The sequence below is a fragment of the Vigna unguiculata genome, chromosome 5, assembly GCF_037176805.1.
Source record: "Vigna unguiculata cultivar grain cowpea cultivar isolate G323 ecotype 2 chromosome 5, ASM3717680v1, whole genome shotgun sequence".
Lineage (NCBI taxonomy): Eukaryota > Viridiplantae > Streptophyta > Magnoliopsida > Fabales > Fabaceae > Vigna > Vigna unguiculata.
The window spans coordinates 4,281,262-4,295,009 of record NC_140796.1 but is presented as its reverse complement, the minus strand read 5'-3'; positions in this window follow the sequence as shown (position 1 = coordinate 4,295,009).

The following is a 13,748-nucleotide window of genomic DNA, read 5'->3' as shown; positions in this document are numbered from 1 at the left end:
AATGGGAAGAGGCCAACTAAGGAGATAGCGGACTACATAGTAAGGTGACGCTCGTGCCTAACTTATCTTATTTGTCCCTCTGTAGGAACAATTGGCGCCCACCGTGGGACCGAGATGAACACCCTTAGTACCCGCTTTTCTCTGAAGATGGTTTCTACCCGCAACAAAGCTGGAGCTAGCAAGCAAGTTGACGCTGGTCCCTCTGGACCCTCTGGCATCACCCCTGATTTGGCCGCCATCCTAGACGGCCAGATGAAGATGCAAGAGGAACTTGCAAACCTCAAGAAACGCAACGCTGAAGAGATGGAAGCGCTCAGACAAGAGAACTCCCGCCTCAGGAGGAAGATCGAGGCAGATGCCGACCTGAAAGGAAAAGCCAAAGAGACCTCTGAAGCTGTAAAGTCTCCGGCTTTCCAACCTACAGAGGAAGAAAGTGAATACAACCCCACCCCCCACACCTTCACCTCCACCCAACAAACCCCTCTCACTACCACACACCCCCAACACTTCCCACCAGGTCACCCAGGACCCACCGTACCCTCAACAACCCACGTTCCCCACAACATACCCACTACGCTCCACACCGCGTATATCCCACCCTACAACCCCCCATATCTTCCCACAACCCACATCCCCCCTCATAACATCACCTCCACCTTCCCTACCATGATCAACCACCCACTCCCATCCCACATTCTCCCCTCCCACCAGCCCAGACGCCGCCACCCATTCACAAACTTTATCGCTAACACCCCTCTCCCAACCCAGTGGGAACCATTCAACCTCGATCGCTACACTGGCGAAACCGATCCCGATGAACACCTGAAAGTTTACATCACGCATGTTGCTCTGTATACGTCCCATGACGCAGTCTTTTGCAAAGCCTTCCCCACAACACTAAAAGGCCCCGCCCTAGAGTGGTTCACTACCCTCCCACCCTACTCCATTGATAATTTCGACACCCTTTCCCACATGTTTTCCACACATTTCGCCGGCAACCGCCCCCACCAAACCACCACCATGTCCTTACTGGGCATCAGACAGGAGCCTAATGAACCTCTCAGAACATTCATCGACCGCTTCAGTAAAGCAACCCTTCGCACACCACACCTCAACCAGGAAATGATACTCCAATGCATGACTCTCACCCTGCAACCCGGACCCTTCACTAACAACGTCTATCTTCACCCACCCACCTCCATGCACGAACTCAAGCTGCGTGTCGCTGACTACGTTCGCATGGAAGAAATGCAAACCCTTCACACTAAATTCTGCAACGACTATGCCGCCAACACCACCACCCCCAATCCCAACCCCGTACTCAATCCCACCCCACACCCTCACCCGCGCCCCGATACCCGTCCACGTGAACCCCGCCAACCACGTTTTACCAGATACGCCCCACTCACAGTAGCCCGCTCCCGCATCCTTGACGAAGCCCTCCAAGCTGACCTCCTCCCCCCCCCACGCAAAACGACCACCCCTCCTAACGCAGACATGACCAAGTACTGTCGATACCACCGCAATCACGGTCATACTACAGAAGAGTGCAAAGCGCTACAGGATAAGATCGAAGAACTGGTACGCGCCGGCCACTTTCGCCGCTTCATCCGCAGAGATGACCACACCTCCTCTCGAACCCACCACCCCCCACGACACGACCACAGACGACAACCAAGTGACGCTAACCACAATAACCAACCCGCCCAACCCAATGACCAACATTCACAACCCGCCCACACCAACATCACCCCTGCCAACCCCCCTTGCGAGGCACTATTAACACAATCTCTGGTGGCTTCGCAAGCGGAGGCTCCACCTCATCTGCCAGAAAGAAACACCTCCGCCACATACAATCTATCAACCACATCACCCAAACCCATCACATACGACGTATGCCCCCCCATCGTTTTCACTGATGATGACTTTCACGGCCTCGACCACCAACAAGACGACCCCATGGTCATCACAGTTGAAATCGAAAACTATGCCGTTAAAAAAGTACTGGTAGATCAAGGCAGCTCAGTTGACATCCTCTACTGGGCCACTTACCAAAAATTGCAAATCCCTGACACCGCTATGATCCCATATGACGAGCCCATATACGGCTTTTCTGGCGAACAAGTCTCTACCCGGGGCTATATAGACCTCCATACCGTCTTTCGAGAAGGAACCCAAACAAAAACAATCCCAATCCGCTTCCTAATAGTCGACGCACCCACATCCTATAACATACTCTTGGGCCGTCCTTCCCTCAACACCCTCGGAGCAGTCGTCTCCACCCCCCATTTGGCCATGAAGTTCCCGGCACCATCCGGTGATATCCTAACCATCCACTGCGACCAACGTTTAGCACGCGAATGCTACATGGCAAGCTTAAGGCCCCAACTCCCAATCCAACAAACAAACCACATCCAACGACCACCTAATTCACGCATAGCCTTATCCGGCGAAGACCTAGATCCCAAAATAGGCCGAGATGCCCGCCTCGAACCAGTCGAGGACACAACCCCCCTGGAACTCCCCAACGGCCATTCTATCAACTTGGGCACTGGTTTAAGTCTTGACGAGCGTGCCACAATTACACCCATCCTTATAAACAACACGGATCTCTTCGCTTGGTCAGCCGCCGACCTCCCAGGGGTAGACCCCAACGTTGCGTCTCACAAGCTCTCGGTATATAAAGAAGCCCGCTACGTATCTCAGAAAAAACGCAAACTTGGTGAAGAACGCAGACAGGCAGCCAAAGTAGAAGCCGAGAAGTTGCTGAGCGCAGGATTCATTGATGAAGCGCATTACACCACCTGGCTCTCTAATGTTGTCTTGGTGAAGAAGGCCAATGGTAAATGGCGGATGTGCGTGGACTACACAGATCTAAACAAGGCATGTCCTCGCGACGCTTACCCCCTACCCAACATTGACCGCCTTGTAGACGGCGCGGCAGGAAATAAAGTACTTAGCTTTCTGGACGCATACTCAGGATATAACCAAATACCCATGGCCACAGCAGACATGCACAAGACCGCCTTCATCACAGATGATGCCAACTACTTCTACAGAGTCATGCCCTTCGGCCTAAAGAATGCTGGAGCAACCTACCAGCGGCTAATGGACAAAGTCTTCAGCCACCTTGCGGGACACTGTGTCGAAGTCTACGTTGATGACATGGTCGTCAAATCCCCAAGCCATCACCAACACGCTACAGATTTGGAGGCGGTCTTCTCCGCACTGCGCCAGTACAACCTCCGCCTAAACCCAGAGAAATGCGTATTCGGCGTGGACCGGGGTAAATTCCTCGGCTTCATGTTAACCCAGCGAGGCATAGAGGTTAACCCCGAAAAATGCAAGGCTATCATCGAGATGCGTAACCCCACCACCATCAAGGAAGTACAGCGACTAATTGGCCGCCTCACAGCTATATCCCGTTTCCTACCAAAACTAGCAGAACAAACTCAACCCATAATCCAGCTCCTCAAGAAATCCGCCCGGTTCACATGGACCGAAGACTGTGAACAAATCTTCCTTAAGCTCAAAGCATCCCTAACCTGACACTAGCCAACCCCTGCTAGTATACATCACGGCCACCGATCACACCGTCAGTGCTGCCCTTGTCCAGGAAGCAGAAGGCACCCAGCACCCTGTCTACTTTGTAAGCAGGACATTCCAAGACCCTGAAACCAGATACCAAATGGTAGAAAAACTAGCCTTATCCTTGGTCCACGCCGCACGCCGTTTGCGCTCATATTTCCAAAACCACACCATAACCGTCAAGATCGATTATCCAATTCAGAAAATATTGCAAAAACCAGACTTAGCCGGGCGCATGTCGTCATGGGCCGTGGAGCTCTCCGAATTTAGCATCCGCTATGAACCACACGGCCCCATCAAAGCCCAATGTCTCTTGGACTTCGTCAATGACCTACAACAAACACCCACCGAGGACCAATGGACGCTTCATGTAGATGGCTCCTCGAACCCAAGAGGTGCAGGTGCCGGCATCGTACTAGAAGGCCCCAACGATATCCTCATCGAGAAATCCCTTCATTTCGCTTTCAAAACATCAAATAATCAAGCCGAATACGAAGCTATACTAGCCGGTCTCTCCCTAGCCCGTGAAGTAGGCGTCAAAAAGCTAATATGTAAAATCGATTCCAAACTCACAGTAGGTCATTTGAACGACGAGTTCCAAATCAAAGACCCCATCCTCCAACAATATTACCATTTAGTCCGCGCAATCATCCAATCCGCCTTCGAACTAGTCCGCGTCGAACACATACCCAGAACCGACAACGTCAGAGCCGACATCCTTTCCAAATTAGCCAGCACCAAACTCAAAAACCGCAACCGATCCTTGCTACAGCAAACACTATCCACACCCTCCGTCACACACACTTGCCAAACGTTAACCCACACCCCATCAGACAATCTCACCCCTACCCAAAGCCCAAACTGGACCACCCCTTACATTCAGTACCTCAAAACTGGCAACCCCCCGCCCGACGCGGACAAAACTTGCATGGCCAAGGCCGCCAGGTACACTATGGTAGGCGACGACCTCTACAAACGCGGATATGGCCAACCCTTACTCAAATGTGTCACACCAGAGCAAGCCCAGTACGTCATCAAGGAGCTACACGAGGGGATCTGCGGTTATCACTCAGGAGCGCGCACCATGGCCACAAGAGTTCTCAGAGCCGGGTACTTTTGGCCTACAATAGAAGCGGACTGCCAAGAATACGTCAAAAAGTGCAAACCGTGTCAAAAGTACGGTAACCTCATACATCAAAAACAAGAACAGCTACACCACATATTGTCCCCCTGGCCATTCGCTAAGTGGGGAATGGACATCCTAGGCCCATTCACACCCGGCAAAGGACAGGTTAAGTTCCTCATCGTAGCCGTGGACTACTTCACCAAGTGGATTGAAGCCAAACCATTAACCACTATAACGGCCTAGCAAGTCCAGCAGTTTGTGTGGAAGGACATCATATGTAGATATGGTATACCGCATACCATCATAACAGATAACGGCCGACAATTCATTGACAAGGAACTAGCAAAATTCTACACCGGTTTGGACATCAAACATATCACAAGTTCTGTAGAACACCCACAGACCAACGGGCAAGCGGAAGCAGCAAACAAAGTTATCCTCGTGGAACTGCGTAAAAGATTGGATACCGCCAAGGGCCGATGGCCAGAGGAGTTAATTGAAGTACTATGGGCCTACAGATGCACCCCACAATCGTCAACTAACGAATCCCCCTTCAGCCTAGTATACGGCGCAGACGCCATGATACCAGTAGAAATTGGCGAACCTTCCCTGCGCCGAGAACTATACGACCCAGCTCACAACCACCAAAACATGGCCTTGCATCTCAACCTCCTTCCCGAACTCAGAGAAAAAGCCCAAATACGCAATCTCGTCGCCAAACAACGAGCCGCCAGGAAATATAACGCAAACCTGCACCCGAGATCGTTTGTCATAGGAGACCTAGTATGGAGAATGGCCAGCAGTGCTAGAAAGAAGGATGGCAAGTTCTCCGCCAATTGGGACGGCCCATACCGCATACGAGAAGACACAGGAGGTGGGGCTTATCGCCTAGAACAACTATCCGGGGAAGAAATCCCCAACACATGGAATGTATCCCACCTCAAGTTTTATTTCAGTTGAACATACACCATACTTGTAACCACGGGTGTACTCTTTTTCCTCACTTGGTCTTTTTTCCCTAAGGAGGGTTTTGGCCAAGGAGGTTTTAACGAGGCACCCCCATTTCAATCAATAAAATGAGTGGTTCCCTACTCTATGACTCTATGATACTTGTGTTTAAATCGTTTATGTTCCCCACCCTTACCACAAGTAAGCGGCCTGGGTCGAACACCCTCTACTTGTGTTTAAATCGTTTAAGTTCCCCACCCTTACCACAAGAAAGCGGCCTGGGTCGAACACCATCTACTTGTGTTTAAATCGTTTATGTTCCCCACCCTTACCACAAGTAAGCGGCCTGGGTCGAACACCCTCTACTTGTGTTTAAATCGTTTATGTTCCCCACCCTTACCACAAGTAAGCGGCCTGGATCGAACACCCTCTACTTGTGTTTAAATCGTTTATATTCCTCACCCTTACCACAAGTAAGCGGCCTGGGTCGAACACCCTCTACTTGTGTTTAAATCGTTTATGTTCCCCACCCTTACCACAAGTAAGCGGCCTGGGTCGAACACCCTCTACTTGTGTTTAAATCGTTTAAGTTCCCCACCCTTACCACAAGTAAGCGGCCTGGGTCGAACACCCTCTACTTATGTTTAAATCGTTTATGTTCCCCACCCTTACCACAAGTAAGCGGCCTGGGTCGAACACCCTCTACTTGTGTTTTAATTCGCAAAACGCCAACAACGTTCCCTTATTTAAATACACATACAACATATCTCATATTCCTATCACATGCTATCATCAACAACCACAAAACATGTATATATCCACAACATGCATCATATTAAAAACAAATCAAAATATTGTACGAGTTATTACAGACTTAGGATTCATTGCGAAATCAAACAATATAAAAACTACATCCTAAGCTGCTTGGTTACCATCACCCTCCACGGTCACATCCGCTTCCTTCTCTGCCTCGGGCGCCTCACTCCCAACCCCTTCCTCAACTTCTTCATCCTCCCCTACCAGCTTTCCACCGACCACATCTTTATCTACATCAAACCTTGAATCCAGTGCATCCACATCGTTATAGAAGAAGGTCGCCTGCCGCAACCCCTTCTCAAAGCCGTTTATATGCTCCTGAATAACATTGTTCTTTAGGTCATCCAATTCACCGACAGCCCCATCATACTTATCCTTTAGATCCTCATAGTCCTCCTCCATCTCCCCTATCCGCTTATTCAACTTCTCCTCAGAATCTAGACAACGAACCTTCCACGACACCAACCTTTTTCTCTCAGCTTCCCATCCTTCCTTCTCCTTCTCCAACGCCGCCTTCTCCTCCGCCAACTTGTCCAACTTACCCTGCAGCTCCCCCACCTCCTTCACTTCCCTTCTGTAAAGGGACCCCACACGTCTACCCAACACCAATGCCTTACTCCCAAATTCAACCATGGTCCTCACAATATGATCAACCTCCATATTGTCGATGGAGTTCACAACAGTATCAGGCAAGTTTATCGAGATATCCTTCCTCACGGATATCTCCGGCAACTCGATTAGCCCGGCCTCCGGCGCCTTCTCCCCGCTGGCCGATCCCGCCCCATCACCTGACCCAAGGATAGCGGCTCTTATCTTCTTTACATCCTTACCCTTCCCAGGTCGAGCCGGAAGCTCAGCCCTCCTCTTCGTGCCGCCATGTACATGCACTTCCACCACGGACTCCTGCAGATTGGGAACACCAGCTTTCCCAGCCTCCTTGGCCTTGGCGGCCATCTCTTTCCTCAGTGCTTGAAAGAGCGCCAAGTTCTTCTTGCCAGACTGCGCCATATGTCCTGCAATAACATATCACAACTCGGATCAAAACAACTTAGCATCATTAACACAGATTAAGTAATAAACAGATACCTTCAATATCTATAATCGGATGCACCGAATTATAAACCCTAACTAAGCCCTTAGTGGGCAACTTATCCACAAATCTTAACAACATCCCCACCACCTCCTTATCTCCGGACGACAACTCCTCCATCCCCATATCCTTGTAACGCGAAGGGTTATTGGTCCAACTGAAAGGGAACTTTGTACTCCCATCCGCATTCAGGAAATGCTGCTCACCTCCTTCCTTCACCACAACCTTGAAGTATCCATCCTTGAAGTGCTTGAAAGACTGGGAGAATGCATCCAACCTGCTAATGCTGGGACGACTTATCAATGACAACCATGTAGCCGGCCTCCGGGTCTGGTATCATAGAAATACAAAAACGCATAAGGTGAAGGCTCCAAGTACAGCGACTCGCACAGAATGCGGAAAGCCTGTAAGTAAGCCCAGCTGTTAGGGTGTAGTTGAGAAGGCGCCACATTCAAAGCCCGCAACACGCCCATGGTAAAGTCGTCGAAAGGTAGACGTATATGCAGTTGAGAAAAATGGCACATATACATGTAAAAGAACTTCTCGGTAGCCCCTTCTTGCCCATGGCATACCCGGTCTATGGCGCTCACTCTTTCCAATGAAACAATGTCTCCACTGACCCCTCTAGAGATGACGGGTGTACAGTTTAGCCAGGAATTCAGCAGACGAGACCACCTGAACAGGGATGACTGCTCACGAACATCAGATGCAACCCACGCATAACCACCCTTAGCCGGCCAGTTGCTTTCCTCCAGTTCTTCAGGGGGATCTTCTCGGATCTCCCTCACTACTTCCATTGGCACCCCGGTTGTGCCAACTCCAACATTCACACCCTCTCCACGGAGCCGGTCACCTCTACTCCTATCCGACTCAGTACTCTGACTACTACTAGACGTAGATAACGATGAACTATCGCTACTGGACATACCTGTTTGATTTTTTACGGAAAGATGTCGGCGGAATTTGGGAACTAGTCGAACAAGATGTCGCGCACAAGATCTCTGATTTCGAAACTCGCAAATGAACCAAGTAAACCATCAGCTGCGTTCAAAGCTGTATTTATAGTCCACGATCCCAAACGACTTATACTCTTCCCGCCAAAATGGAATCCCAGACCAAGCGACACCATCATTATGAAATGTATGACACATAAAAAACGACGGCGCCAAAAGTTTAACGATGTGACCACCTGACACCTTTTCACCTACCTTCTGACACTTCATAGCCTTAACACTGTTCATCACACTTAAAGGCTGGGGGACTGGTGTATCACACCTAGCCGGTTTTGCTAGTTCACCAACACATGTTATCCTTGACCGACAACCCATATCGGACAAGGCTGGGGGACTGGTGTACTGTACCTAGCCAAGCCCAATCAAGTAAATAAGTACACACGTTAAAACCACATACCATCCAGCATCCGGACACAACCAGCACTAGCCATCTAGACAGGTAGCCGGCCAAAACCGACTACTTGCCTAGAAGGCTAACCCATTTCAATACACCTCTGGAAACTGCTTTAGGACCAGGCCCACTCATGGCCCAAGCTGGGGCCCAAGCTAGAGCCCAAGTCAAGGCCCAGCCCATGAAATGGTCGAACGTCATTAATGTCTATAAATACACGTGGACCCCATCATTTAAAGGTACGCATTCATTAATTGCTGATTTGACTCTTGAGAGCTTTGACTTACTTGAGCTTCGGAGATTCTTCTGCAGGTAACCCCTCCTGGGTTCAAGCCGGCATGTATCGAATGGGAAGAGGCCAACTAAGGAGATAGCGGACTACATAGTAAGGTGACGCTCGTGCCTAACTTATCTTATTTGTCCCTCTGCAGGAACAGTAGGTAATGTTAATGGGTGGGTAGGATAAGGTAATAGTTCATATCTATCTTATCTGTCTAATAAATATTTGTTCTCGTCATTTTTGTATATGTGCGGATATTCATTTTATATATATATATATATATATATATATATATATATATATATTTAAAAACATATTTTAATTATAAATTTAAATAAAAATTTAATACATAAATTTCAAATAAAATTTAAATAAGTCATCTAAATATTGTTGAATGATAATTTATAAAGAAATAGAGATTTTTTAAAACCAATTAATAAAAAATAACATATTCAAAATCAATATGTTAATGTTTTAATCATGTTTTTTATTGTTTTTAATTTAAATTAGAGTATATAATATGGATACTATAATACCCATATCCGTTCCATTAAAGTGTGGGTATAAAAAATATTCATACCCGTTGTCCGGGTATCCATCTAGAATATTCATTTCCTACTCATTACATGTTTTATTCATGAATATAGATGGGTACAATATTTTACATCCGTAACCGTGTGTTTTAACTAAATTTCTGAATTGTAGAAGTAAAAATTTACCTTTCTATTGTAATTATATCATTATTGTATGTGATATTAATTATTATGTGATAAGTGTAAGTAGGTTGAGTTACCATCGAATTGGAACATTTAAGTTTACGCTCTTAAATAAAAAGAGGTACTTCCATAACTAACAAATATAATTTTTAACTTAATAATAAATGTTCAATCTAACACATTAAATTTACATAAAAAAATATAAAATTATGTCTTAAAAAATTTGCATATTAAACTAATATTTGAAAGAAAAATCTAAAAAAGTAATATGATATAAAGTCTAAGAAAGTAAAAAAGTAAAAATAAAAAATCATGCGCTACATTTAAGAAGATAATTTTAACTTTCTAAATGTAAATCCCGTGGCTAGGATGAGAGAGAGTCCAAGGAAAAGTTGAAGTGATAAATTTTGTGCCATCAATACATTGTTGTTTTGTCTCTTAAACTATTGTAGGTTATAATTTTTAAAATTAAAAGTAGAAAATAAAAAATTAATTTTTTTTGTCATTATAGTTTTTAACTGTAGGGTTATTTATGGAATTTCATTCTTCCTTAAAAGAACCGGTCCATCATTACACAAGGACACACTTTAATCACTAATATGCATAATGTTCGTAAATAAATATTTGCTTTCAATAATAAAAGTGATAAACCTTTTTGAACTAAGTATTATATTGATATCTTCTATTATATATTTAATTTAATATCGTTGAACGAAAATTTGTTTCTCTTTTATAAGAGATACATGAATTACAATTTCTTTCTTATACTGGAACGTAAAATAAAATATGTTTTCTTCAAAGATATTTTTATTGAAAACTTGGTCAATATATCATGGAAAACATTATTCTTTATTAAACGCTGATTTTAAAAAACTAAATTAAAATTTAGTTTTTCAACTTCAAACATCTAAAATTCAAAACAAAAGGTCCTTTGTACCATTCCACAAATAAAAAACTAATGTAACAGTGCTACCTCTCATGTTATTTTATTTCGAAAAAAGTGATTTTTTGTTCTCTCACGTACTATTCATAAACCTTGTAGTAGTAAACAAACAATAATGTTTCAAAAAATTCATTTTCATTCAATACTTTTATTTAATGAATGAAGATATATTGTTCTTTTCATAAAGGTGAATGGTAGGTACACATGAGTAGTTCAACTTTTTTTATATTAAAACTCCATTTTGTAAAAGAGAAAGAAAAGGGGAAAGAAAAAAAAGGCAAAAAATAAATTAAAAGATAAATTATTTTGGTAAAAAAATGACAAAAATATTTTTATTTACTTTTCATAATGTTATTTAGTATGAAAAATTTTAGTTAATATATTAATACTGATGTTAGTTTAATTAAAGATAATATTAACATAGGTAAAAAAGTTACTTTTTTACACAATATAAGTAATTACATTGTGTTGAAAACACACATCAAATACCTTTTCATGACTATTTACAATTTTTTTTTTCTCGAAGAACATGTTTTCACATAACACTTCAGTCAAACCAGCTTTGTAATATTTTGTGTACCTTCCAAACGAAGGGTAAGGTAATTTTGTATGCATAAAAATATTTTGGCTTAAGTAGTCTTTTGGTATAATTTTAGTTTAATTTGGTTTTAAATTTTAAAAATATCATTCAATTAAATCTTTTTATAATGTTAAAATTGTTAACAGAACAATATATATGTGTCACTCTCCTACTGACGTTACTGACATGGTGTTCTGTATTGTAACGTGATCGTTTATTTACTGTGATAGAATGACATGATTGATGGAGTGAGACGTTCGTATCGTCAAACAATGCGACGATACGAACACCTTACATCACCAATCTTCTCTAATTGAAAAAGAAAGTCCAATGCACACAATGATCTTTGTCCCCAACAATGATCTCTACCCAAATTTTCTCCTAGCAGCAAACCCTAACCTAATCCCAATTTCCTCAATTCATAAACCTAATCTTATCCTCCTCAATTAAACACCATGACATTATGTCATAGTAAATAAATAGTCATGTCACTGTACAGTGCACCAGATCAGTGAAAGAATGACATGTATACACCATTCTATTAACTATTTGAACGATATTAAATAAAAAAATTAATTGAATAATATTTTTAAAATTTAGAACAAATTGAACAAAATCCTAAATAAGACTAAATTAAAAAAAATAAAAAATTAGAATCAAATAAATATTTAAGCCAAAATATTTTTATTTTTATAGTTTTTGGTCCACACTTGTTTTTGTAAAGGAGAAAAAGAAAGGTGAGTGCACCAAAAACGATGTTTCTCGTATTAGGTTAGTGCGCCCGAAAGTTGAATATTTAATGCTAGGTAAAGCCACTTATATGCTTCAAATTTATGAATGAAATGGTGGTCCCTGCCATAGATCATACTCAAAACAAAAATAATTATATCTATCGACCTAGTAAATAAAAAAAAATATTAATAATGATTAAAGTTATGCAACAAAAAAGATAATAAAGTACAAACACATGGTAACATGTTTCTGTAGGAGGAATGTGGTCCATAAATGTGAGAGACATTAAATTTTGGATATAGAATCAATGATCATAGATTATGTGGTGGGGTTTTGAGATTACTTGAGAGATTCTCTCATTGTGTATAGATTTTTTAGGATGTATTTAAATGTACAAAATAAAGGAACTATAATAAGAGAGTTGGTTTGGCGGAATGTTAATAAATGAGAATGGTGTGGAGTGGATAAAAGTATTGTTTTAGTGAAAAAAATTACATATATCAACTTTAATGTAAGAATTAGAACAAAAATCTCTAAATATAATAAGAGATGATAAATGAAAGTGTTGTATGTGGAGGAGATATCTACACACTAAGATCAACTTATAAAAAGTTGTAAAACAACTAATAAGAGAATGATATTACTTTCTTTAAATATTTTTGCAAAGTTAAATAATTTATACATTAGTGTTAAAAATAGTATTATTTGAAAATATATGTGAATAACAATTATTGGAGATATTTAAAAAACAAAATTATCCTTTAAAATGTTAGAGTTTTAAAAAAGAAAATATTTAATTAAATTTTAAGTTCGATAAATTTAGATATTATTAATTTTTTGTCGTCCATTAAATATTAAAAAAGTTTACTTTTTTTTTAATTGGGAATTCTTATTATTCAATGACCTTACCTTATTATCGGTATATGTAATTTTATAGACCTACTTAAAACGTAAATTTTTTTGTAATATTCAATAAATGATAAAGAGTACTAAAAAATTTAATAAAGACAAAATTGACAATATATAAATTTAATATAAACCTAAAATTTAATTAAGTATTTTTTTAAACTAATGTTAAATATGTTGACATGTGAGCTTGACCAATATTTTTAAAATCCATCAGTCCTATGCGATCACCTGAAAATAACCTTTATAAAAAGGAAAAATAAAAAGAAAAAGCATGAGAAACACTACTATAGCAATTTCTATTAATAACGACTATCGGAAGTCTATGAAAATAGCTTAAAAATTGTCATTGATAAGACCGTCGTTAAAAGTAACTCGTAATAATGACAGTCTTAAAATACCGTCGTCATTGTGACATTATTCAACGACATTTTAAAAGTCATCGTGGAAATGGATTTTTCTTTAAAGCAGAATGAGATCTCCTTGCCAATAACAATGATGGTCTTGGTATTAGTCGTCGTGGAAGTTTCAAAATTAACGACGATCTTGGTAAGAACCGTTGTTAATTTCGTTTTTTTTTAAGGCAGACTTGTTTTATTTCTTAACACCAACTTGGAAG